The following is a 25714-nucleotide window of genomic DNA, read 5'->3' as shown; positions in this document are numbered from 1 at the left end:
ATTCTGCATGCAGCTCATATCATTTTGAGAGACCCACTGTGAGGCAATGAAGAGCTCAAGGTGGATACTGCTCCCATCTAAAATGTAGGGAGAATTTGCATCACGGCCAAGGCTGCCAGAGCAAAGATAATCTCTCCACACTGTCTGTTTGCTGTTTGTGAATAACAGCACAAAGGGACTTTTCACATCTTGGAACAGGCACTTAAAAACCAAGGCAAAGGAGACAACTTTGAGGATTGTCACATGCTCTGTTTTAGGTAAACTTTGTCATCTACAGCTAGTCAGTAGATGCCCCGCCGAAGATCTCAGTGCTGTAGACTTTTTCTGTATCTGACAAAACACAAAAACCCCTCCGGCATGGCAACCAACACAAAAAAAATATCAAAAGAACATTTGAAGAGCTCAATAAATTGATCATATTTTGCTGAACCTTCACCCTTGTAACGACAGTACCATTTAAATGCTAATGTCATTTTTAAAAAAGTCAATTACAGGAGTTTTAAAGTAATGGAGTCAGCAGTCTTGATGTAAATCTGTTATATTAATCTGCTCCTTCCCCTGTATCCATGAGCACTGAGGCATTCGCCCCCTTTTCCCTGGAGGTAATGTTCCCTCACAGTGGTACCAGTAATTGAATCAAGTTGATACAGACACCAAAAATATTGTAAGCCTTGTAGGTAATGAAAAGCATATGTTGATAAAGCTAGTTGCTGTATTTTTGGATAAAGGAGTGCTGACATTTTGGGAACTCTGAAATTAAAGTTAACCCTTTGCTGATCAAATGACCTGGGCTCTTCACTGCATACTCTGCTAATTTTGCAGAGGGAAGCGGTTTGAAAATCACCCCTGCTATCCTAACCAGCCTCTCTTCTTCACCCCCAACCCACTCCTGGCTCACACTTCTTGTTCTAAGTACACTTAATCCAATAACGTACGGTTTTAACTAGGGCTGGGCAGACTGGTTCTGATGAAATGAAACCAGAAGGGGACGTTCTCCCAGGCATGTTCCAATCATGAAGAGAACCTTTCCGAGGATCTGAGTTTGGTTAATGGTTTCAAAACGTGTTTTCCGTGCCATTTCTCTTCCTGGCATCTGCCGGGACCACATGTGGAAAGAACACGAAAGCTTACGGTGCTTAGATTCAGGTGCAGTGAAGATGCAGGGGAAATCTAATGAAGAGCACTGGTACTCACATGATTTCTGGTGTGATTTCTAGACCAGAACAAGTTCAGATCAACGTCCACATTTTGAATCAGTTTTCTGATTCTACTAACGTTTGTCTCTAGCTAAAACAAAATCCTACAGGTGAATTCCAAGAATGACTCGAGGCACTGTTTGAAAGAGCGCTGGAAACTCTTGAATGCCTGCTGCTGTATTGTGAGAGGCAAAGTGTAGTGTTTTCCTTTAACTTAGAATACGTCTCTGTGAGAGGTTACAGTCTATGTAACTGTCTTTAAAGCACAGTATACATAGATGGTGTTTTAAGAATAATAAAATAAAGATCCATACTAGAGAAGATAAATATATATTATATAAAAACAACCTTTAAGGGGGGAATTTTATAAATGAAAGGAGATGTCTATCTCCTAGAACTGGAAGGGACCTTGAAAGGTCATCAAGTCCAGTCCCCTGCCTTCACAGCAGGACCAAATACCATCCCTGACAGATTTTGCCCCAGATCCCTAAATGGCTTTCTCAAGGATTAACCTCACAACCCTAGATTTAGCAGGCCAATGCTGAAACCACTGAGCTATCCCTCTCCTCTATTTAGGAATACACTTGGAGAAAGGCCAACATTATGTAATTCTTTAGCCCGTATTGGCCAATAAGGATGCATCCAAATTATTTAGGTTTTTTAAATGGCTCCTTTTCTCAGAGTGCACATTAAATAATGATTCTTAGAACCACAATTCACTGGGAATGCTCCGGATCCTTCATAGCTGTCATGGGTTATTGGGAATAATACCCAAATGTCTGTTGCTATGTCTCCAAAAGAACTTTTATAGCATACAGTTTGGCTGAGTCACAGATGACTGACTTTAGAAGTAAACACGGACATCACATGCCCGTTATTATCAAGTTTTACAACCCCACATGTTAATCTAAAAATTTAAAAGGTTAATCAGATTCAGCACCAGAAGACTGTCACTTTCTAGTATAATAAAGATACGGGGCTTGGATTTGGTTTGGGTTACTACTAAGTGGTCAGTTGCTTTGCCCCTACACACATGTCGACAGTGGGATGATGGAGAGGGCCCACAGGAATTCAGCTCTCGCTTATCCGGCAGCTCTTATAATTAAAGTCCTGTAAATCTGTGGCTATCCGCTTTCCAGCTGCAGCTCTCCTTAGCTGCAGCTGTGGAGGCAGATATTGATAGCTCATTTTTGCAGCCATAAATGCAGATACCAATTTTGGATCTGAATCCTGTAAATTTGCTTTAAATCCACAGGTACTCACTTCTGCGGATGTGGATGCGGATATCCATGGACAGTGCCAGATTTATGCACAAGCTAAATAAGATACCGCTTAGGGCCTTGGATTATGAGGGGACACTAATTACAAAAAAAATGACTAGTTTTTAGTTGCATCCTCGCTGATGTACTGGTAGATATGCAAATACAAAACTTTACTATTTCTATTTTCATTGTGCTTTCTGTTAGAATAATACACATTTCTGGTAATGCTATGTGACGTAGTTTAGGGCCTCAGCATGTCTTAATCCAACCCTGTCCGTGGATTATTTTTGCGACGCAGACACAGATGCAGATACTGATTTTGTATGCGCACCTCGCTCTACTTGTAATTTATAATTTGCCATCAAAAAACATACTGAAGTTACTCGGGGTTTTACACTAATGCGCCCAAGAGGAGAAGCTACAATTACTGACATAAGCAAGAATTCATTACTTACCATATTTGGCCTAATTTTTACCTCACAAGATTTTTTTTCATTTCCAGTTTTGACCTCCAAATACAGACTGTGTCTAAACATAGTCTTATTTATGTTCTATATCAATCTATACACAATCCAGCTTGATGTTTGCATTTTGTATATAAATCTAGACACATGTAAAATAAAAAAGGAAAGAAAAAAGAAAACACTTACAGTTTTTTTTTCATATAAGGATTAACAATCATTTTATAGGTCGTACTTTTAAAATAAATCAGAAACAGTGCTTCCAGACCAGTTAATTGTCTCTATATGTTTAGTTTGTTGTATAAACATGCCGTCTGTTTTCTGCTAAAGAGAGGCCGATGCACCATAAATCAACTTCTGCCGCTTCTATCCTCTATAGATTAATTTTCAAGTGTGGGAGTAATAAAGTTTTAGCAAACAACATCGAATGCATATCAAGTATTTCCAGAAAAAAGTTATAAATCTAAACAGTTTGGAGCACAGTTATTTCGTTAGTTTAGGGCCTAATTCTGATGTGGTTAAAGGGATCCACACAGTTTTAAAACAAGGTTCAGGGCAAGCAGTTCCATGTTAACCACAAAATTCAGAACATGCCGAACAATGTCTTAACGTTCTCCAAATCTGGAACAGTCCTAAAATACCAATGGCCTTAATATCACAAGGAATCAAGCTAAAATTGTAGACAAAGTCTGTTGCCACCTAAAGGGTCAGATTTTTTTATTGCTATCAAGTTGTCCCTCTGTACTCCAGTCTCCCTACCCTGTTCACGGCCTTTCTCTCAGCAGCAGGGGGGTTGCAGTGCTCCGCAGAGGCTCACACAGAAGTACTTACCGCTAGTGCCTAAAGTTAATGCTACTGTATCATTGCCTAACTCAAGACGGTTCTTCATATGAAACTATTACCGTGTACAAGGGATTAGCTCTCACACAATGAGGAGAAAACAGCCCAGTTTAATAAAGTACATCAGTAGGCACTATTTAGCCAGTTCTAAGGCAGGTTCTGTTCTCAGGACAAAAAAAACCTGAATTTGCCCCACACATGAATTTGCCATTTTTACAAAGAAATTGAAAAGTTGAGTTAGAAATATTCTTGCAGCAAAAGGACAGTGTCCTGCTGCCAGCCCAGACATTTGTGACAATGGCATTTTTTCCCCACAAAGCTGGGCACATTTGGCTTTGAAACGCTGTTCCTTAACGAAAATCTTCCCACAGCTTTCCTCTCAATGCCCTGGTAGTCATGCATCCAAGAACAATCCTTTTACTGGAATAATAAAATCCAGAAAAGTGCAGTCATTTCTGATGTGGTGTTCATGGATCCAGTATTAGGAACAGAACCCCAGCTCTTAAAGCTTTGACTTGGGCTTAAATTGTGGGACGGTTTCTAGTGGAACTAACCATCTTGCAAAGCTACACAAGAAAACAAAGATACATGTGTGTTAGGGAAAATGCTTCTCTCGTGCCCATGCAAATGAGTAGTAACCTTCTTCAAGTAAGTGCAATGGCTTGAGGCTTCACCTGCATTACTGAGAGCAGGATTCAGTACCATTATCTTTAATAATGTTCATAAAACAGTAGACACGTGAAACAAAAAAAGAGAACCAAAATATCGTGACTCTTTCCCGGCCACTGTATGGAAAGTTGAAAACAGACATCTTCTAGCCAGAATGTTTGGATCTTTAACATTTACATTTGTCAAGGGGTATTAGTTTTATTTTATTATTTTGCTTGAAGCAAAAGGCACACCGTAATAGATACATCAAGGCACATGTTTCTGCAAAGTGTGTTTTGCCTCTGAGTCCAACTCTGAATTCGTTAAGTGAGTCTTTTTCCACTCCTTTTCCCTAGAGAGTATTGCTCTGTTACTGGCAAGGCCAGACCTATTGTGCCAGCAGTTCTCAGCAAACACTGTGAAGTAACTAGTGCTTCCTTGGCAAATTTTTACTAAGAATGTTTGGGTATGTGTTAGGGAAGGGTGGGGGGGAAGGAGCAGGACGACAAAAACAAACAAATAAAAAAGGCACTAAAGCATGCTCACACCCCCTTGGGGTGAAATCCTGCCTCTGCTGAAATCAAAAGGACTTTTGCCATTAATTTCAATACATGCAGGATTTCACTACCTGAAGATGAAGTTATAACAGGGAGCAAAGATCAGAAATCAAAAGCTGAGCAATCTGCTTGCCTTAACTGGAGCATTAACAACAAGGTAGCTTTTGCACCTAGAAATTGGGGTTCTTTATACACAGAATTACAGTGTAACAAATAATTAGTCACATTAGTCGTGTGTTTTCTCAGGTAAGCATTATTATTTTTAGAATGGATTTTGTTTTCAAAGAAAACACAGCACCATGCCTGCTATTTGAACAAGCATAAAATACTGCATGAATCAAAGTCCCGTACCATTTATTAGTCAGCCAGAAAACACAGGAGTTTGGCTTTTGTTTTTAAGGTTCAGATAAAGTTGGCAGCCTCTGAGGAGAGCATTTTGAGAAGAAGGAGAAAAAAGTATATTTTATTTAAGTTTTAAAACTCACTAAGCTTATCCAAAACCATATTTGCCTATTATTGTAGTAAATTCCAACTTTCATCGATAGAGGGCGCCTTCATACAGTGGTTATAACCAATGTTCAGGCAAACAATATGTTTAAGAAAAGAAATGGCATGCTTATGTGTAAAATATAAGTCTGGCTAGTTTTTAAAACATTTCCTCTCCAGGGATATGCTATAAAACAAAAACAACAGAAAGTATACATCTAAATACTCAACATTTATGCATTGTGTCATCTCACATTTATCTTAAGGTTATTTTAAAAGGTTAAGCTTTTAAAAAAAAAAATTATGGTTCTTTCCCATATAAAGTATAATTTTTAAAGTGGAGATAAATGTATTTATTTTAATAATTTACCCATATTTTCCTATATTTCTTCATGCGCAGAGGAGATCAACTTCACCTTACTACACTTAATCAATTATTAGAAAAGTCAATGCACACAGTCATGTTCTGTAGTTCTGATCTTCCTTGTAACTTTAATATTTCCATATTCTGATCATCTGCTGATACGACCTTATGATTAATCTTTCTTTTTATATTTCCATGGGAACATTATATACATGGCAAAAAACAATGCAACTCAATATATTAAAATGAATGCTATTTTCTTTTTTTAAGCTTTCCATAAAACAAACGACATTGAAATTTCATTCATATTTTGAGAGCATATAACTTTAATGAGGCTGCACTGATTTCTTTTAAGAATACTTCAGCTTAATCCTAGGATGAAACTACTCTATCTTGACATATTACTCTATAAATGTCAAATCCTACAACTGTTTACATTGAGTTGGATGGTACAGTGTTACCATAGTCAGACTGGGGGAATGAATGAAGACAAGTTCTCAGAAAAGCTTTCATTCATAGGAAGTTATGAACTGACAATAATTGCATCACAATTATCAGAGGGGTAGCCGTGTTAGTCTGTATCTACAAAAACAACAAGGAGTCCTGTGGCACCTTAAAGAATTATTTGGGCATACACTTTCAAGAGCTGCATTTGATGAAGTGGGGTTTTACCCATGAAAGCATATGCCCAAATAAATCTGGTCATCTGTAAAGTGTGACAGGATTCCACGCTGATTTTACATCTGAATTAATATCCCAACGCAACCTCAGACTGCAGAGATTTTATTTTAAAAAATTATTTCTTCTAATAGGGATAAAGTATGGTTTACCTGGTCTGTACAGATGAGGCAAAAATCTTAAGACGGTGTTAAGTCACTTTGAAATCTAATCAGTTAAAAAAATTAATTAAAAGGAGTCTAAGGCACTGCATTTGCTCTAGAGTTTCCCTGTCATTTTTCTGTGGCATTACAAAAGCATTTTCCTGTCTCTCTCCCTTGTTCCTGTAGAAAAGACGTCCACAAACAACAGGGGAAACTGATTAACGGACTTACAGTGAAGAAAGTGAAAATGACTATACACCACGTGCTGCCAAAACAACAAAGTACTCAAACTGGAAAAAAATATTAAATATTTTCCCTCGCATTTACAGAAACCTTAAATGCTTCTTGTAATGAAACAAGTAAAACAATGCAAAGAGAAATGTACTTTTTTAAGCGAAAACTCTCCCCTTTTTTTCTGCACTAGGTGTGTACTACTTAGAAAATGGTTTCCCTTTCCATTTAAAAGTGTTTTGACAGGCACACACAGTGTTTCACCTGTGTTGGCAGAAATTACTTTTAAACTGGGGGTTGAAATATCTTATAATCATTGCTTTAAAAAATTATATAATCCGGGTCTTAGAAGGATAGCTGATGAAATCTTTCAGATAAACTAAGAACTATCCTGAACTTCTTCCAAAACCCCCTTTCGAAGTTAAAAAAATATATAGTTTGGTTATTTGTCTTTATTCTTTGGATCTTTGTTCTTCCTGTTTGCATCTGGAATCAAGATTAAGAAATCCTGTTTGCATCTGGAATCTAGAAATGCGGTAACCAAAACTGTTCTTGCCATATCTCGGACACTATCAATCCAAGAAGCACGGGAGAGCTCTTGAAAATGCAAAGGACTGGATTAAGCTTCTGGGCTGATATCCTGGCTCCATCAAAGTCAATGACAAAACTTCCATTGACTTTATGGAGGCAGGGGTTTCACCCTTGAACGTCTGGATGCAAATTCAACTGAACTTCGAGGATCTCGTATGACAATTTTAGGTGAAAACAGGAAAAAGAGAGGCTACTTTTTCAGTGGAATTCTTTGTTCGCCCTCCATCTGAAACTTCAGGACACTGTAACTCCACTTCCAACTGAAACCTGGACAGAGCCGCTCAAAGAAGTGCTTTTTGTCATTGGAAAATTTTAAAAACAAATGGCTCTGACATTTTTATAGGCATAAAAATAAAAGCATAGCTGGTTAGTGGTTTCAGATGGGTTTTTTTTATTTGCAATCCAAAAATGATTTTATTTATCAATTGAAATTGTAGTGTTCCTAATCCAGAAGGCAGGCTAGTGCCTTTGGGTATATTGGAAGAAGCAGGAAAAATACATTTTAAATACAAGTTTTATTTCATTTGGAAAAACGAGTGCTACAGTTGGACAACACCTTTATTTTTTAACAAAACTCCAGACTTTCAGTTTGTAGATTTACAGTTTTGCTGCCTCTGCACTTCAGCAGCAGTGATATGATAGAGCATAATATTTAATGGGGAGCCTCTACATTTCAGCTGCATACTAATACCCCCTATAAATACTCAATGAGGTAATAATCTATTTGGGGAATTTAGATTGATCTTCTGGAGTTCGATTTAGTGGGTCTAGTTAAGACTCACTAAATCAAACTCAGAAGGTGCCCCTGTTGGCAGCCAGAACTCCTGCTCCTATGAAGAGTAAGAGAAGCTGATGGGAGCATTTGCTTCTGTCAGCCTCCTGCTGTGAGGTGAGTGGGGAAAATCAAATCATGATACGTCAACTCCAGCTACGTAATTAATGTAGCTGGAGTCATGTATCTTGATTCATTCTTCACCTTTAGCGTAGGCTATTCCTGAGAATAATAATGTGGATTAGTGGTCAGATCACAGGAATGGGAATAAGGAACTCCTGAGTGATAAACCGTCCTCTACCACTAAATCTTTCTGAAGCTTTGAGGAAGTCATTTCCTTATCTGTAAAATGGGAATTACAACACCAACCTAGGTTGCAGTGGGAGCTTTTGAGGATTAATACTTGCACTCTGAAGATGACAAGTGATACCTTTAGGAATTATGCTCAATAGCTAAACTGCTCATATGCCACATGGAGAATGCTCACGACCTTCTTTCTGTTCCACCTACAGAAGCCCGCAACACTCAAACAGAAGAAACTCCATTAATTTTCCATGAAATTAGGTCTTTTAGTCTCTGCAAACCTCCAGCCACTGATGGAAGAGGCAGTCACAATCTAATGAGCGGGTCTGGATGTTTTACACTGCAACATATTTACATGCTGGTGAGATGGACTGAGGTGAGAGAAAACAATGGTGACTGTGGATAGTCTCCAATTGCTTGCACTCTGTCCTCTGCTTTCTTGCATTTTTTATATATATATATTTTCCCTTTTTCTGATTGATACATTGCCAGCATCTCAGGGTGCCTGAAGTGGGTTCTGGTGGGAGCAATTGTTTTCTACCTTCGATGGAACAAGCTAGGCGTGGAGGAGGAGTCAACATTTTTCATCTGAACCCAGGAAAAATGGAAGCATGAATCCATTACAGGTTGAACCTCTCTAGTCTGGCACTCTGAGCTGGCAACATCTGTGATCCGGCATGATTGTACGTGTGTGTGTGGGGGGGAAGAGGGGCAAGTTTCCTGTGGTCCTATAAAGTTTGTACAGCCACCAGTCCTGGCTGTCAGGTTTCTGTGCTGCTATTTAGCTCTAATTTACCGTTAAATGTCTGCTAAGAGCCCAGCAAGCAGTGGAAGTGTTGATAATGCTGCTAGACAATACTGACCTGCTGTAATTTGGCAAATTCTCTGGTTCGGTATCACTAATGTCCTCAGGGTGCCGGACTAGAGAAGTTTTCATTTGTACTTGTCAGAATACAGGAAGCAGCACAAGCTGCTAAATATCATTCACGTTTTAGTATTATATATAAATCGTTCTCCAAATCTGAGTCTTAGCTGTCTGCAGACTTGTGCTACTTCCAGGTTACATCACTGTAACTAAAGCTGGCATCAATAAAAGGATCTGAAATTATTTATCCTACTTTGTTCCCAAGAACGGACAGAACGTAGCTCAGAATGTACATGTCTAGAGGTTAATTTTAATTGTTATTGAATAGTCCAGCTAGGAGGGAAACAGTTTTGATGCCCTGGAAACAATTTCAAAATTGAATTGGGACAAATATATTATTGTATTGAAACATTGGGAGAAAAAAAAACCCTGTTGTGGGTGAATCAAGATGTTTACATCTCACAATGGTTTGGGCAGATTTTTTATTTGTTTGTTTCTTTGTTTCTCCCATCAGCTTAAATGTCCAAATGAAAAGTAATTTTGAACTAGAAAGCTGTCTTTTTAAAAAAAAATTGAAAATGCTGAAATGAAATGTTGGAAGCTGTGAAATTTACTGAAACCAGCTCTTCTACAAAAAAGATTTAGGTTTGACAAATCAGTGTTCTCTGACCAAAAAAGATGTTGTGCCAAAAATTTCCAATACAGTCCTATTAATTTCTATTCTGAAAGGGTCAAGAGAACTTAACCAAGATCAAAGCCCCTCTGTACTAATATTCACCTAATAAGAGCTAGTTCCATTCCTGATCAATTTGAAAATTAGGCAAACTGAATATGGGAGAAAATTTCTATTCCAATTTTGCCGAAGGGCAGCTGAGGCACAGAGAGATAAAGTGAAATGCCCAGACCTCAGACAGGAAGTCTAAGATGGTTGGCAAGGAACTCAGATTTCCTGAGACCCAGTCATGCCTTAGGGCGTGTCTTCACTATGTACTGGATCGATCCAGCAGGGGTTGATTTATTGCATCTAGCATAGACATGATAAATCAACCGCCAATTGCTCTCCTGTTGACTCCGATACTCTAGCAAAATGAGAAGAGTAAAGGGAGTCAATGGGAGAGTTTTTTCTGTCAATCCAGCGCGATGTGGACCTTGCAGTAAGTAGATCTAAGCTACGTTGATTTGAGTTATGCAACTAATGTAACTCCAATTGATTAGCATAGATCGACCTGTCACTGTGGTGTAGACCTGCCCTAAATCACAAGATGAGCCTTTGTCTCTGGTGTGACATACCCAAGATTAAGTATAGTCTCCTCCTTTCTAAGTATGGGTGTCAACACTATGTGGGGAATGGTTTTATTCTTGTAATCAAACAACACATTAGTTCTTGATATAAATTATTGTGCTATGCTAAGTATCATTGGCATTGGTATAGTAGAATATGGGAGCCTGTCAGTAGACAAACATTTGTTTACTGTAAGGATTACGCTCCTGGAAAAGGACACTCCGGTCGGAAACAGGAAGCAAGTTAGCAAAGGCAAGTTCCAAGAGCCAGGATAAGAGCAGTATGACCATGAATTCTGCTTCTGCACCCAAATGATGCTTGGAAACAGAACTCTTTGGACCTCCTAATTTTTAGTCCCTTGGTCTGATACAGTGGGAAGACATAGCTACTGTCTCTATCTCACCCACTCCAGGGTCTGATTCACTGTTATCTGGGGCAGCCATTTACATGTGTGTGAAGAGTATGTAAAAGGCTCCCAGCCAGAATGGAAATGCTTTATTCTTGCTTTGCAGCGGTGTAAACCAGGGATACTCAGTGCTTCCGTGGCCAAATTAGCGACCTGCATTATCCACAGGGGCCGCCATCATGCAAACTCATTGTTTCATTTACTATTTTGATAGGTGCCCTAATAAATAAATCTGCTCCTTTCTAAGGTGCCACAGGACGCCTCGTTATTTTGAAATATTTTATTCTCACAGCAAAATGACCAACCACATTTTATTGTTTTATCGACTACAATTAATGACATAGTGAAAGCATTGTGAGTGGCTAATAATTAAATCGACAGTGTTTTAATATTTTGCCCTGGAAAGGACACATTAGAAAGTCTGAATAGCTCTGGTGTAAACAACTCAACAACGTGCCGGACAAAGGAGAAACACGCCGAACACTTGTTGATTTTTTCTTCATCCTTTGGCCTCTGCAGCATCTCCCTTTGAACTTCTAGTATCACTGAGAAGAGCATTCAGCATTCTTATCATGTGCAGGCCGCGCCAGGTGGATGAAACAGATGAACGGAGAGGGTTAGATGCTTTCCAGTCGCGATGGTTTTCTTGTTGCCTTTTGGGTACTGTGAAACTCACATGGAATGCATGGAGCTAAATGAAATTCACCAGTGTTATGTTGAACCATAAAGGTTCATCAGGAGCCAAAACTCTACGTCAGGGGGCATGAAGACTCATGGAGGCTGAAACCGATGAAAGTTTGACAAACCTGATGCCAAATATAAGCACGCAGATTCCCTCAGCCTGAAACACACCTGCGGGCTTGACAGAGGCATATACAGACAGGGACCAAAATATGCATGGCCCACAACATAAGCTTTTCTCCTGCTGCTTGTGGGTTTCCCCACAGAACACACAAACCAATAGGGCCAGGACCAATCTCACGGTTTTTAATACCCTTATACCTATGGCCACCAACCATTAAATCAGGATCTACGGGTAGATCTTGGTGCCTCTGACAGGGGATCTTGACTGGTTTGGCCAGGAGGCTGTCAAGTACCGGCACTTCAGCTGCCCCTCTCCCACTGCTGCGTGCCTCCTGTCCTTTGTGTTGGAGCCTTCATGCTGGAGCCTCCTACTTGCTGGGCAGGTCAGAGAGAGGAGGAGTGCTGATATCAGGGTGTCCCTTCTCCCACCCTGTATCCTACCTCCACAGAGTGGAAGTGGGGCACAACAGGGCTTGGGAGAGGGAGTTTGCTGGATGCTTTTGGGAGTGGTGCAGGGCTGGGGAAGGGGTGATCCTGTCTTAGCCCCACTGTACCACCACCCAGGAGCCATCTGAGGTAAGCAGTGTCCAGCTGAAGCCAGCATTCCGAACCCCTGCCCCAGTCATGAACTCTCTCCTGTACCCCAAGCTTCTGCCCTTAGCTCCTTGCACCCAAATTCCCTCTCAAATGCTGCACCCTGAACCCCCTCCTGTATCCCAACTCCCTGCCCCATGCTCGGCTCAGATCCCCTCCCTGCACTCCACATCCCATAGCCCAAGACTAGAGCTTTCATCCCCCCACCCCCACGCTCCAACCTCTGCACCGGCCTGGTGAAAAGGAGGGAGGATGAGGGAGGGAGGATGGAGTAAGCAGGGGCAGGGACTCAGAGAAGGGGCACGGAGGAGGTGGGACAAGTGTATTTGGGTTCAAGGTAGATCCTGGATTGCATTTCAGTTGCAAAAGTGATTGTGCTTAAAAAGGTTGGAGGCCCCTGTCTTATGCAATCCTGGGGCTTTCTCTGGCTTGTGTTTTCTAGCCCGCTGTGCAGTGTTTAGTTTCCCTCTGGTGGAAAGGAAACGATCTGGGACGCAGAGACTGTCACCCCCTCAGCCTCCTGAGCTGAGATCATGGCTTGTTATCACCATCAGCTGTCTCCTGGAATTGTTTCTGCTCGAGTCAGGCTTTTTTGTTTTGTTTAGTTTTAGAACTCATTGCCCAACGAGTGATTCCCTTTGCTGCACCGTGTTCCTTTCCAGTGGGGCCAAAATAGGCACCTGTTCTCACGGAGAAAGACAAGGACAGTGGATTTATACGTGCAGGAGGATTAGCACCTCCCACCTGCTGCGTAGCACATCCCCGCCCCTCCCAGAAACGGTAAGCGGAAATGGTTTTTTGGATGCTGGATGAATTCATTCTTACAGGGCACAGGCGAAGGACCTAGGGCTGCGGGGAGGAGGGAACAGGGAAAGGAGGCGTTATCAGCACCCCCCACTCTTAAAAACATTCCTGCGCCTGTGTTAAAAGACCTTTCTTCCCTCCTTCCAGTATCTTCCCCCACCCCACATGCTCCTCCTGGTCTGTCCCAGTCTAGTGTGTAGATCCTGGAGGCAGAGATCACACACTCGACACACCTCACAACACTCAGCTGCCAAAATTTGCCAAACGACCCACAGCGTCCCGCGGACTCCGGGGGGCCTGGGGTCACATCTTCTGATCTGTAGGCTTCACAGTTCGGAAAAACCAGCTTTTAGAGTCCGGTTAGTAGCCAGGCCAGAACGTCCTCCATCCCCTGCCACACGCAACACCCACTCGGACCCATCTGACCACCAGATAAATGTGTACTGAAGTGTCCAAGCCGTTCCCTGGAGCCTCTCACCCCTACTCCCAGGTCTTCCCTGGCCTCGATGCCATTCATGGGCATACTCGGAGCCAGGGGTGCCCTGGGAGTGTGCTCTCATAGGAAAGGGCTGCTGTTTTGTCTTTTCTTTTAAGCCCTTCTGGGCTGAGGAGAATCCCTCTTTTTTGGTCTCCTGTCTCCTGAACCATGCACGTCGGTCAGTCCCACTGCACCGGCAGGCTCGGCGTTTCTGAAGAAGCAGCAGCTTTGCAGTATGTGTGCTCACTCCTCAAGGACAGCGCTGAAAGCACAGAGCCTTTCAATGTTTCCTTCTCCCGGCGAGGAGCAGCATGGTTAGCTGCTCTGCGAGGCAGTGTGCCTTACCTCCAGCGAGACAGCTACCTTCAGAACTCCAGTTAGCTAACCACAGAAACGGGCCTGAACAGTATCTCCTCTCATTCCACCGTGTGTCCAGGCTCTCCTGTCATCTGAACATCTTGTTCTTCTGAGTGCTTTGATCTGACCACATTTCCCCAGAAAACCAGCTCGCTTCTTGGGGGCCCTGACCTCAGACTGCGTCAGTGTCGCTACATAACATTTTATGAGTTTTCATCTCCAATGAGCATGCAAAAGGCTAGTAGCTGTCTTCACAGTTCAAGGAGAGGACTACCCAGCTCCTCGGCAGGATCTCCACCAAGTCATAGCTGGTCAGTAACTCTGCCTATTCATCTAGGGAGAAAATTTCACCAGCTCTGTGATAAAGGAGCCAAGCACAAAATTCCATGAGTGTCTGTTTGTTTTTGCAACACTCATCCTTTCTTCCACAGACAGACACCCTCAGTCAAAAACGCATGTGGAGAGAAAGCAGCCCTGTGCTATTTACCTACAGGAGGGCCTTGGTGGGTTTTTAATATGGACCCTGTTCAGAGACACAGACACAAACAAGAAATGAACCAGGCCTGCGATCCCGTTCCAAACTGCAGGACAGGCCACGCTAGAACCTCGAGGCTTCAGATCAACATGTCCCTCAACTTTGAAGTTCATAACGATCTCAGTTTGTGACTGCGGTCGGCAGAAAAGTCCAAATAAAACAAGGCGAACCCAAAGGTTCTCAGTTGGCTTGTGTGTGTGTTGTCTCCCTGGGCGGTCCCAGCTCTGTGTAGGTAGCAGGATCAGCAGGCCTGGACAGAACTACCCAACAAGAGGACAGGCTCAATTCCACGTCAAAGCTGCCCAGCCAGTTTTATTACCCTCAAGACACAGTACAAGCTTCCCAGATGAATCTCTACAGGCATGGGAAGATGGAAGGTAAGGGGTGTACATTTTATGGGGTTCCAGCCCCAGCCTCCCTAGCCTCTGGAGTCCTGGCCACTGGACCCACGGGCTCCATTGGTGGCCCTGTGGTCCCAGCCGTTATGGGTCTGCTGTTGCCTGGTGTCCTGGTGGCCAGGCCCAGGGGCTCCACTGCGGGCTCCAGGTCCCCGACCATCATCCCTACACCTGGGACTCGGCAGCCACCCTCAGATGTGGCCCCAGAGTGGGGAGGTGAGGGGCATGGATGGGTGGGGCAGCAAGGTGCAAGGGGGGCAGCTGAGCACCCCCACCATGAAAATGGTTCTAGTGCCCCTGTCTAAAGGAACATTACTGCATGAGTTTCTAGTGATGAAGACTAAGCTCCATCGGCAGCAAGATTTTCTGATGCCCTCTAAGGTGGACAAAGGGTTAAGGCGAGATCCCCTGACACGTATAGACTGAGGCAAAATTTACGTACCACCTTATGTGTTTCATGACATCTGTTTGTCACCTCCCCTTGTTCCTGATATTTCGGAGAACACCTCCCTATGCATTACTTTGTAGAACTATCTCCAGTTGTACTGGATTGGAATGGATTTGAATCAGTTGGAAGATGGCGTGCCTAGCACACCAGCAACAACCTGGCTGAGTTCATGCATTGCGTAGTGAACTTGCTAGCAACTGCTTTAAGACATGGCCTGGCTTTGGGGCAGGCCTCAGATCTTGCACCAGGCCGAGTGCTCCAGGTGTGCTCCCTCAGCTACACCAACCACAACATTGGCTTGAATACTTCAGCTACATCTCCACTTGTGGGAAGGTTGTGGTTGCGGGGGACCATCTTCAGCATTCAATTTAGCAGGTCTTCATTAGACCCATTAAATAGAATGCTGAGGGCGCCCCCGGCAACACCCGTACTCCTACTCCTTACAAGGAGAAAGGGAATTCGACGGGAGCATTTCTCCCGTTGACCTTCCACTGGGACGACAGCACCAAAGCTTGGCTTAAGATACATCAATTCCAGTTATGCTTTTTATGAAGCTGGAATTACATACTTTAAGCTGACTTTCCCCTGTAATGTGGAACTGGCCTCAGAAGAAACTTTAAAAAACCCTCACCTTCCCACACTCAATGTTTTCTCAAATTTGCACCCGATGGTTTGTTCAAAACTAGAAATTCCAAAATAATGCAGAAGAGAAGTTGCCCTTTGGGGTATTTCTAGCTCACTCCCAACCAGGACAGACCGATAATCTAGTGGGTGTAGAGTGCCCCAGAGACATTCAGTCTGAATGGACTCTTCAGCACCTCACCTGATCTCTTAAAATGTGCAGCCAGGCTTTTTCATATGTCAGAAGGATCTGAGCTTCTAGCTCAAACTTTTTAAAAGCTTCTGCTACTCATTCAGTGTAACACAGGGATGGGCAATAAGCCGGAGGCAGTTTGCGAGGGTTAGCCCAGCATGCCGCCAGAATTATATTTCCTTGTGCTCCACAGGTACAGCCACTCGAAGCTCCCGTTGGCCGGGGATCGCTGTTCGCAGCCAATGGGAGCTGCAGGAAGCAGCACAGACTGGAACACCGCTTTCTGCAGCTCCCATTGGCCAGGAATGGGCGTTCAAGCTGCCATACCTATGGAGGTGCAGGTAAATAAAGCATCTGGAAGCCTGCCAGGGGCTCTCCCTGTTAAGCCGTGTCCAGACCATGGGTCAGTTATTGCCCACCGCCGGTTTAACACAATAGGTTTACTATTACTATATGTACTTCACACTGAAATACAAGGGCTGTCAGTTGATTAGTACTTGGTAATACATTGTACCTTAATTGCAAAGCTTTTCAATTCACTATAGAGCACCTTAGTAATATCGCAGCCCATGAATCTTCTAGGGTTTTTGTAGTAGCTTTTAAGCCTGATGTTGCAGGCTGTTTATGTTGCAGTTGCATTTGCTTTAGAGATTTGCTTTAAAGCTGTTGGTATTACTTAGAGAGAGATTAAATTCAAACAGGTTTATGGGTGCTAATACACATCTATTACTAGTACAGACATTCTGATATAAAAAAAAAAATCTCATACAGATACTTTCTCTAAACTATGCAAATGTGATTGATTGGGCCACCGAGGTCTATTTTATACTTCAGCGGTCACTAAATCTATCGTTAAGATTAAAAATTACAGTTTGCACAGTCTGGGAATAACTTCGCACTCAACGTATGCAATAGAAGCCACTTCGCCAACATTCCCTGGGAAAAAACAACACAGCAGAAGTAGGGTGAGAGAAGAAAAGTTTTGCAATATTTGATGCCGTCCTGCTCGGCCATTGTTTGTTTTTCCATTTGCAATGTACAGCAGATAACTTGTTAACACAAGGATGAATGAGAGGTAGTATGACACTTTATCGTACTTTCTTCTGAAACTAAGATACAAAGATCATTACAGTGACTAGGACCTACATCACCACCGAAACCGAGGCCTTTTTCCATCAGTGTGCACGTAGTCGTATGACATTTAAATTAAGCAGGTGATTCAGTTCTTTCCTAGACCAGAGTCTATACAGTCTTGGCCCTTTAAAACTGCTGGAAGAGTGGGTCTTAACGTTGACTTGGGAACTCAATGCTGTTCAGTAGAATGATCCCAGCAAATACACTTTTTACACGTTGTGAAAAACTCACCACGGACCGTGAAATCGGATCTCCCTCTCCAACAGCTGGAGCCTCTTACCATGAAGGGGGCTCCCACTGCCAGTTCCAGTGGGGCCAGGTAGGGACAGGACTTTGTCTTCCCCGGCATGGACACTCTTAGGAGCTGATCAGACCCACCTCTGGCTACCTCCCCAACCTGCATGAAGCCACGGGCTGCTGCTGTCAGAGCCTAGCCCTGAAGGCAGCAAAGAAGTGAGAGAGGCAATCACATGACAACCCTCACAACAGCTTTGAATTCCTCCTGTTTTAAGTTGGAGCCCCCATGTTTACAACATCACGAAATTTCAGATGTAAACATCTGAAATGATGACACTGACACGCCTGAAAATTCTATGACTGGGAAGTGACCAAAATGGACTGTGAATTTTGCAGGGCCCTACCTATTAGCATCTGCACATTGGTAGACAGAAAGGATACCTCCCAATCTGTAAAATAGAAATTTTTCTGAATCAGGTCTTCTTATTCAAAGAAAAGATGGGTTTCTCCGGTTCCAGGCCAGAGCAGGTCCATTCAAATAAAAAAAAAAACCACTATAATCTGACATGCATCTGAAAGGCAGATTTTTACCTGGACTCATTAAACTGACCCATAATTGGTATACAGGTTGTGGCCAGAGCAGACAGAGGAAAAAATTAAAACGCAACCTTTGCGCTTCCAATTTTGATGCAGCTGCTGCATCCTTTCTTACTGTACTTCTCATATTAGCTTCAATGGAGTGTCCAGTGGTTTCTAATCTATCCCCATTGCCATGCAGCTTGCTGAACGGTGCTCCGACACCGATCACTGGGGAGCTGGTTGATAAATGGCCAGTTTATAAGGCTGTCATGCCAATTTTGTCCCAGGGGAAATGTGGGAGTTTCTCAAAACAGCTTATTACCAACCTGTGGCTCAGGCAATGATCAATCAAACTGATCAGGTATGGCAAACATGGTAACTGATATAAAGAAGATGTCTTACTGCACCGCTTGAGCATAACATGACAAATGACAGGGTGAGAGGGACTAACTAAATAAGAAATCAAAAGTTGGCGCGTTAAATGCTGCGCTGGAGCAGAGTTCAGGGATGTGAAGTTAACATCTGTGCCTTTCAGCATGCACTTTCCCCCCCATTCATCAAAGTAACCGTGATGCATGTACTGTGAATATCCTGTATACCAGGCATTCAATATAAATACCCTGTATAACCACATTACTTATTTTATTTAAAATCCCATAAGAACATAATGACCATAAGAATGGCCATCTTTTCATACCATCTAGCCCACTACCTGGTCTTCTGACATTGGCCAATGCCAGATGCTTCCAAGGCAATAAATGGACCAAGGCAATTAGCGACTTAAGATGCACAACTCCAGCTACATTAATTACATAGCTGGAGTTGACCTATCTTCAATCACCATCCAGGTTGATGGGATCAAATGCTCCTGTTGGCTTCCCTTCCTCTTCATGAGGAGCAGGAGGACCGGCGTCCTCTCAGTTCAAATTAGCATGTCTTCACTAGACCTGCTAAATCGAACCCCAGAAGATCAACTGCAGCAGTGTCGATCTTCTGCATAGCGTAGCTATGGCCCCAGAGTGTGAGGTTGAAATCTTCACCTTCTTGGCTAGTGACCACTGATGGACCCATTCCCCATGAACTTAGCTATTTTTTCCTTGAACCCAGTTACACTTTTTGGCCTTCACAACATCCCCTGACAACATATTCCAAGATGTGTTGTGTGAAGAAGTACTTCCTCGAGTTTGTTTTAAACCTGCTGCCTATTCATTTCATTGTGTGATCCCGGGTTCTCGTGTAAGTGGTAAATAACACTTCCTTAGTCATGGTTTCATAGACCCCTATCAAATTGCCCGTTAGTCACCTCTTTTCTAAACGGAATAGTCATTGTTTTGTTTTGTTTTTAATCTCTTCTCACGTAGAAGCTGTTCCATACCCCAATCATTTTTTGTTACTTTTCTAATTCTAATATATATTTTTTGAGACGGGATAGGCAGGATGATGCACAATGTGGATGCACAATAGATTTATAAACCGGTGTAACTCACACACCTACTGGGTGTGGTTCACTGCACTACGTAGTCCATGGACCCACTTTGAGAAAGATGCTAATGGGCCACTCCAGCTGTTTATTTCCCACGGCTCCCCTTGGCTGCAAATGGCAAACAGTAGTGGGTCCATGGACCACTTTGAAAAACACCGCTTTACAGCCTTTGAGGCTCATGCAGTAAGCTCCAGAGGTCCAAGATTCAGTTCTTCCCATCGGCGTTACACTGGCATTGATATTTTAATGGTTCCTAACAGTCTGTCTTGACCGCCATTGCACATCGAGCAGATGTCTTCAGAGAACTATCTGCAATGGCAGCCAAGTCTGTTTCTTGAGTGGTAACCTCTGATTTAAACCCTGTCATTTTGTATGTAGGAGGAATGTTTTCCACAGTGCATTACTTTGCACTTTGCACCATTGAATTTTATCTGCCATTTTGTTGCCCACTCGCTCAGTGTTGTGAGATCTTTTTGTAACTCTTTGCAGTCAGCTTTGGATGTACTGGTCTTAAGTAATTTGCCACCTCATGGTGTACCCCTTTTTCCAGAGCAGATATGAATATGTTAAGCAGCACTTGTCCCAGTACAGATTCTTGGCGGAGCCTGCTATTTACCTCTTTTCACTGTGAAAATTGACCATTTATTCCTACCCTTTGTTTTCTATCTTTTAACCTGTTTCTGATCCCATGAGAGGGCCTTCCCTCTTATCCTGGTAATTAGCAGCCTTATTTAAAAAAAATACTTTAGCTGCAATGAGAAATGCACAAAACTCAACACTGCACCTTTTTAGAGTTTAAATGTGAAGAATCGCAATGTATCCGTCTGCATTTCTATGTTTTTATGCTGTGTACGGCAGCCAGTATATAAAGCAAGATTCAAAGTTATCTATTCAGTGTTTAAAGAGTGGAGAGTGTGCCATTTAATTAGAAAGCTCTGTACAAGATATTCAAAATCAAATGCTTAAGCTACAGCAAGGCAATGTTAAAGTGGAAGAGAAAAGTCAGGAAATACCAGTAGCATGAGGTAACAAAGATGCTGTTCTATACATGTTGATAAAATTGCATCATACCATATTATTTGATAATTAGTATGGAACCGGGTATTGTACATCTACATCCGAATAGATACCCACAGGTCGCAAAGAGTTAAGGTTTCACATAGAACTGCAACATGTTAGAGCTTCATCAGGCAATCCTGACATAGTAAAACAGACATTTTATTCTGCCTTAAAATGTCCTAATGTTGCCACCACTGCCGCAGTTCCACTAGAGGGAGCAATGATGGGAGTACAATGTAGAAGGACCACCAGCATTTTAACCACTGTGCCATTCACATCTCCTCCCAGAGGCTGGTAAAGGAGGAAGCCCTGTCTAGTAGCTAGAGTGTTAGATAGTGAATTGGGGTCTGATTCCCATTTATTCCCCTGACCAGCTCTGTGACTTAAGGCAAGTTACTTCATATCCCTCTTTCTGTTTTGTCCATTTAGATTGTAAGCCATATGGGGCAGGGACTGTCTTTCATAGTGGTGGGGATGCCTTGTGTTACTCTCCAGGGCTGGCTTGGGACAGCTGGGGCCGTGCCGCCTGGCTGACAGCAGCACCATGGCTCTCTGGGACTTTTGGAAGTGCATTTGCTTGCTGCCCTCCCATGGTCAGTCTAGAGTATAATTGTTCCTTGTGCTTTCTGTCCCCTTGTGGTCATTCTGGAGTATAACTGTCCCTGCTACCAGACTTCTCCATATCCGTTTGATGAGAAACAACTGAATCCTGCAAACATCCCATTGTCCTGGTACACCCAAACTCTGACCTTCCTTTACGTTCTGATAAGAGGAAGCTGCCTACCAAATTTGGTGGCCCTAGCTCTTTGTTTCAGGAGGCGTTCTTGAGCAGACAGACTCACTGGCAGACAGATGCACCAAGTCTCTCAAATGAATGGTAGATAATAATGTATATAAATTTGCAAGGTATTGAAAATGAACTGTGATACAACACATCCTTTTACACGCATTTGCTGCTTAATAAATGCATATCTATTTCTTTGCTTTAATAAGAGCTTAAATAGTCAAGTTGCAGCCGATCACTTTCAGTGAACCCAATTTATAACTATAAGGGCTTAGCCATGTAAAGCTTAGACACATGTGCACGTTACAACACACGATCTACTTGTCATTCTCTTGACGTGATGATTTTTGTTGTGTGGTTAATGATAGGCTCTCTTTGAACCCAATTATCACAATTCCTCTTTTAACCTTCCCTGGGCCATATAGTTCTGTCATTTACACAGCGCCACAACAAAGAGCAGAACATGGCCTATTATCTCTTTGTGCCTAGAGGAGGGAGCATCCATCATGTTATCATTACACACATCTTTATTGTTAATTCTTGGAAAGTTGTTACAAGGTCTGTTGAGCCTGTAGCCAACAACTGACGTTACTCACTTGACTGGGTTTGTGAAAACAAAGACTTATTTGCTAGCAAAATTAATGAGAAAAGAATGTCTTCAATGAGACGATAATTTATGGCTTCCACAACAGCGAGCACTTAGAGACGAACTCATCCGATTGTACATTCCAGTGAAAAGTAGAGAAGGGGAAAATGCAGGGACTGGTTTTTGAAAACCTTATTGGTTCATTCCAAAATCAGATGTTTGGATATGGGGTCTATTTCACACAATTCCTCCAAGTTTGGGTAAGAGTTAAAAAAAATAGACCCAGATTTCTCCAACCACCCCTTCCCCAAATACTATTAGGTTTAAAGACAGAGAAACAAAACCCTGTGGATAGCTGCTGTTTGATGCCACATTTTAAATCATACCAAGAATGTTGGCTTCTGAATGTATTTTTACTTTGTTTTACACCACTCAATTGTCAAACATTTTCCAATGTGGTTAGAAATCTATATATTCAGAAATAGTTCTGGATACTTTATACAATTGCAAGAGCGACAAATACAAATATATTTTTTTTTGCTGCGACTCCATTCCCAATGTGGTCACAAACACCGATTTCCCCCTTTCAAATGCAGAAAATAGCAAATAGAAAAGCAAGAAAATGCATCAGAAAATAAAACCTGTCTAATGGCTACCAAACTTGCAGAGTGTCAGTTCTACTTTTTTTGTACAGATAGGTTTTAGACTCTATAATAATCATGCAGCTAAGATACAAGGTCTCTTGTTGGCAATAACCTACATGACATGACTTAGAAGGCAGGTGTTACTGTAATTAGCTATTGTTTGACTATCAAAAGTCAGAGCTGATTAAAGCCACTAAGTACAAGTGCACTATTTTATTTCAAAGAATATTATGAATTGCATGCTGGGACTCTTTCACGGCGGCCCTACCTTCTGGAGTCTGCTAAGAGCCCATGCCAGCAGTAATCAAAACTAAAATCTGCATAAACCTTCAGGGTTTTAATTCAAGCAGAGCTCTTTCATTAGAAATATGTTACTTTATGAAATCTGGTCGCCAGCAAGGGGAGAAAAATGTGACTTCTTAAGAAAAGTGAATGGCATCTCTTTAGTGATTAACCCAAGATTAATGGAGGCTCCCACTGCTAGGCCTAAGTCCATTTTATTGCTAATTCATTTAGGTACTATTTCAGATGTACTTGATGAAAGTCACCTGCTAAGAAGTCATGTTTTGGCAAGCAAGAATAGCCATTATGGTCAAATCCCAAATAGAATTTTTATTAAAGAAGCTTTGAAAAAGTCAGTCTTTTAGGGACATATTATTTAATGTACTCAATTAGTTAAAAATTTGGGGCCTAAGTCACTAATCAAAGAATCAGAGTTATTACATGTGGTGGTTTTTTTTCTTTATATAGATCTGTAATGTGCAAGTTAGGGTGAGTATTGTCTTGTACGTGTGAAACACATAGGGTACGTCTACACAGCAGCGTTATTTCGGAATAACTGACGTTATCCTGAAATAACAAAGAGTGTGTCAACACTGCAAGCTATTATTTCAAAATAATGGTGAGCTGGAGAACTTCTTACTCTGACTCCTGTAACCCTCATTTCGCAAGGAGTAAGGGAAGTCGGAGGAAGAGTGTTCTTCCTTAGACTTCCTGCTGTGTAGACAGCACCAAAAGCGAAATTAAGCTATTTCGACTTCAGCTACGTAATTGACGTAGCTCAGGTTATGTAGCTCAATTTTTGCTCTGCTGTGTAGACGTGCCCCTAGAGACAAAGGAAGCCATCCCTAGACTTACCAGGAAGTCTGTGGGATTTGGGACGCATGTTCCTTGAATCCAAAAAATATGGGACTGGTGGAGCCGCTCTTTGTTTCCCATGGTGTTGTGACCAGTGGAAATTCATGCAAATTACTTCTCAGTGAGCGGTACATTGCCACCCCATTCGGTATTGTGTGTGTGTGTGTGTGTGTGTGTGCGCGCAAGAGAGAGAGATGTAGAGGCTGAGTTCATTCATATTAATAGTGACGTTCACTGGTTGAGTTCATTCATATTAATAGTGATGTTTTATTTCCTCCTTTGTATATTGTGTTTTTTTGGGGAAAAAACCCAAATGTGTCCACATTTCACAGTTTATGACAAAGCAGCTATTCGGGCATATCTGCGGAATGAACAATGAGCGAAAAGTGAAGACCCTGGTATTTGGCATAATGGATCATCCAAATAGGAGCAGCAGACCCCACAGAGAATGTGGAGATGATATAGTAGATTGGTGCAGAGATCGTCTACAGAAACTAAGCAACTCCGCACTGGACAGAGAAAGATGGAAAGAAATAGCGAGGGAGGCATCGGACACCGATGGGCATTGAGCCCATGGCTGTTGAGGATGATGAGTACACGTCTGTCGGGCTTCAGCTACCACATACACAGCCAGAATAACCCTCCCCAAAGCTTATCTTTCAGGGATCCTTATCTTTCATGGGCTCACTGGTTTTTGAGCATGCCTTGGGCATGCTGAAGAGGTAGCTCTACATTGGCTGGGCACATCCTGATTGCCAACTCCAGGTGTGCACTCGCCAGACTCCTTTGACTACTTCCTGACTCCTAATTTCTCAGGCAAGGCACCGGGCTCCCTCCTGAAGAGGCTATACATGTAATATGACTGATGACTCATGAGAGGAAGGCCAAATGAAAAAGGCACTCTCACATGACAGGGATAATAACCACAAACTCTTCTCTCCCTTGATAGAACCCTCCCTTCCTCTTAAAATACAGCACATCATCAGAACAAAGGTCCAAGACACAAAATTAGATGCGGAAAAGATGGATTTTCCCCACCCCTATCTGGCTTCCGCACACCCCAGAACATTCATTACTGAAATGGAAAACTTGAGATGTCTGGCAATGGTAACTTAGGACCCCCTAAAAGCCACATGAGGTAACTTGATATTAGCAATCACGTCTATGCCTTTGCATAGCTCCCATCATTTCTGCTGCAAGTAGCATGTCTGTGCACAGAGGATGGCTGTGCGTAAAATGGTAAGGCCCCTACAGCCAGCTAACAATGTTTGTAATGTCTCTGTCTCCATGGAGGTGATCAAATTAATTGATGGCTGAGGCTTCATAGAAGCCATGCCATTGGCCTGTTCTGGATCAGCTTATGGGATGGGCATCTTGGCCATGCTCTCTTCTAACCAACATCATGGAATTTTGCAGGTAAGCCCTCTCCCCACTATGTTGGAGTGGGAATTCTGGGAATTTCGTGCAGCTATAATCCTTGGACTTTCCATCACTGAGGTCCCCTGGCCATGGCTATTCTTGGGAAAGGTCATTAGTCTTTTATTGGGTTCATAAAATAGTTGATTCTACTAGGATCCCCAGGAGCAGTTCAAGAGAGTCTTGAATTAGCATAGATCTGATGAGGCACTTTATGTGACTATATGCAAATAAAATTGCAGCTCCACATACAAGTGCACGAGAAAACTTCCAATACAATTTAGGAGACTTTTTTCAAACCTGTCCCATTATTTTCAGAAATTAGAAGTCAGGGGAAA

The 25714-nt window shown here is 42.4% G+C and overlaps 1 protein-coding gene and 1 long non-coding RNA gene across 7 annotated transcripts in view; one reads left to right on the top strand and one right to left on the bottom strand.

Annotated features, from left to right (window-relative positions):
- The window catches only part of PRDM16 (PR/SET domain 16), a 539129-nt gene that overhangs the window by 220235 nt on the left and 293180 nt on the right, over window positions 1-25714 (bottom strand). The window lies entirely within an intron of this gene.
- The window catches only part of LOC142819435 (uncharacterized), a 98980-nt gene that overhangs the window by 57868 nt on the left and 15398 nt on the right, over window positions 1-25714 (top strand). For both annotated transcript variants that reach the window (XR_012897334.1, XR_012897333.1), the window contains 2 exons: window positions 6822-7059; window positions 8742-8908. This is a non-coding gene — a long non-coding RNA (uncharacterized LOC142819435). The remainder of the gene's footprint in view (window positions 1-6821; window positions 7060-8741; window positions 8909-25714) is intronic.

This window comes from Pelodiscus sinensis, chromosome 23 (assembly GCF_049634645.1).
Source record: "Pelodiscus sinensis isolate JC-2024 chromosome 23, ASM4963464v1, whole genome shotgun sequence".
Taxonomy (NCBI): domain Eukaryota; kingdom Metazoa; phylum Chordata; order Testudines; family Trionychidae; genus Pelodiscus; species Pelodiscus sinensis.
This window is presented reverse-complemented; position numbering and strand designations above follow the sequence as displayed.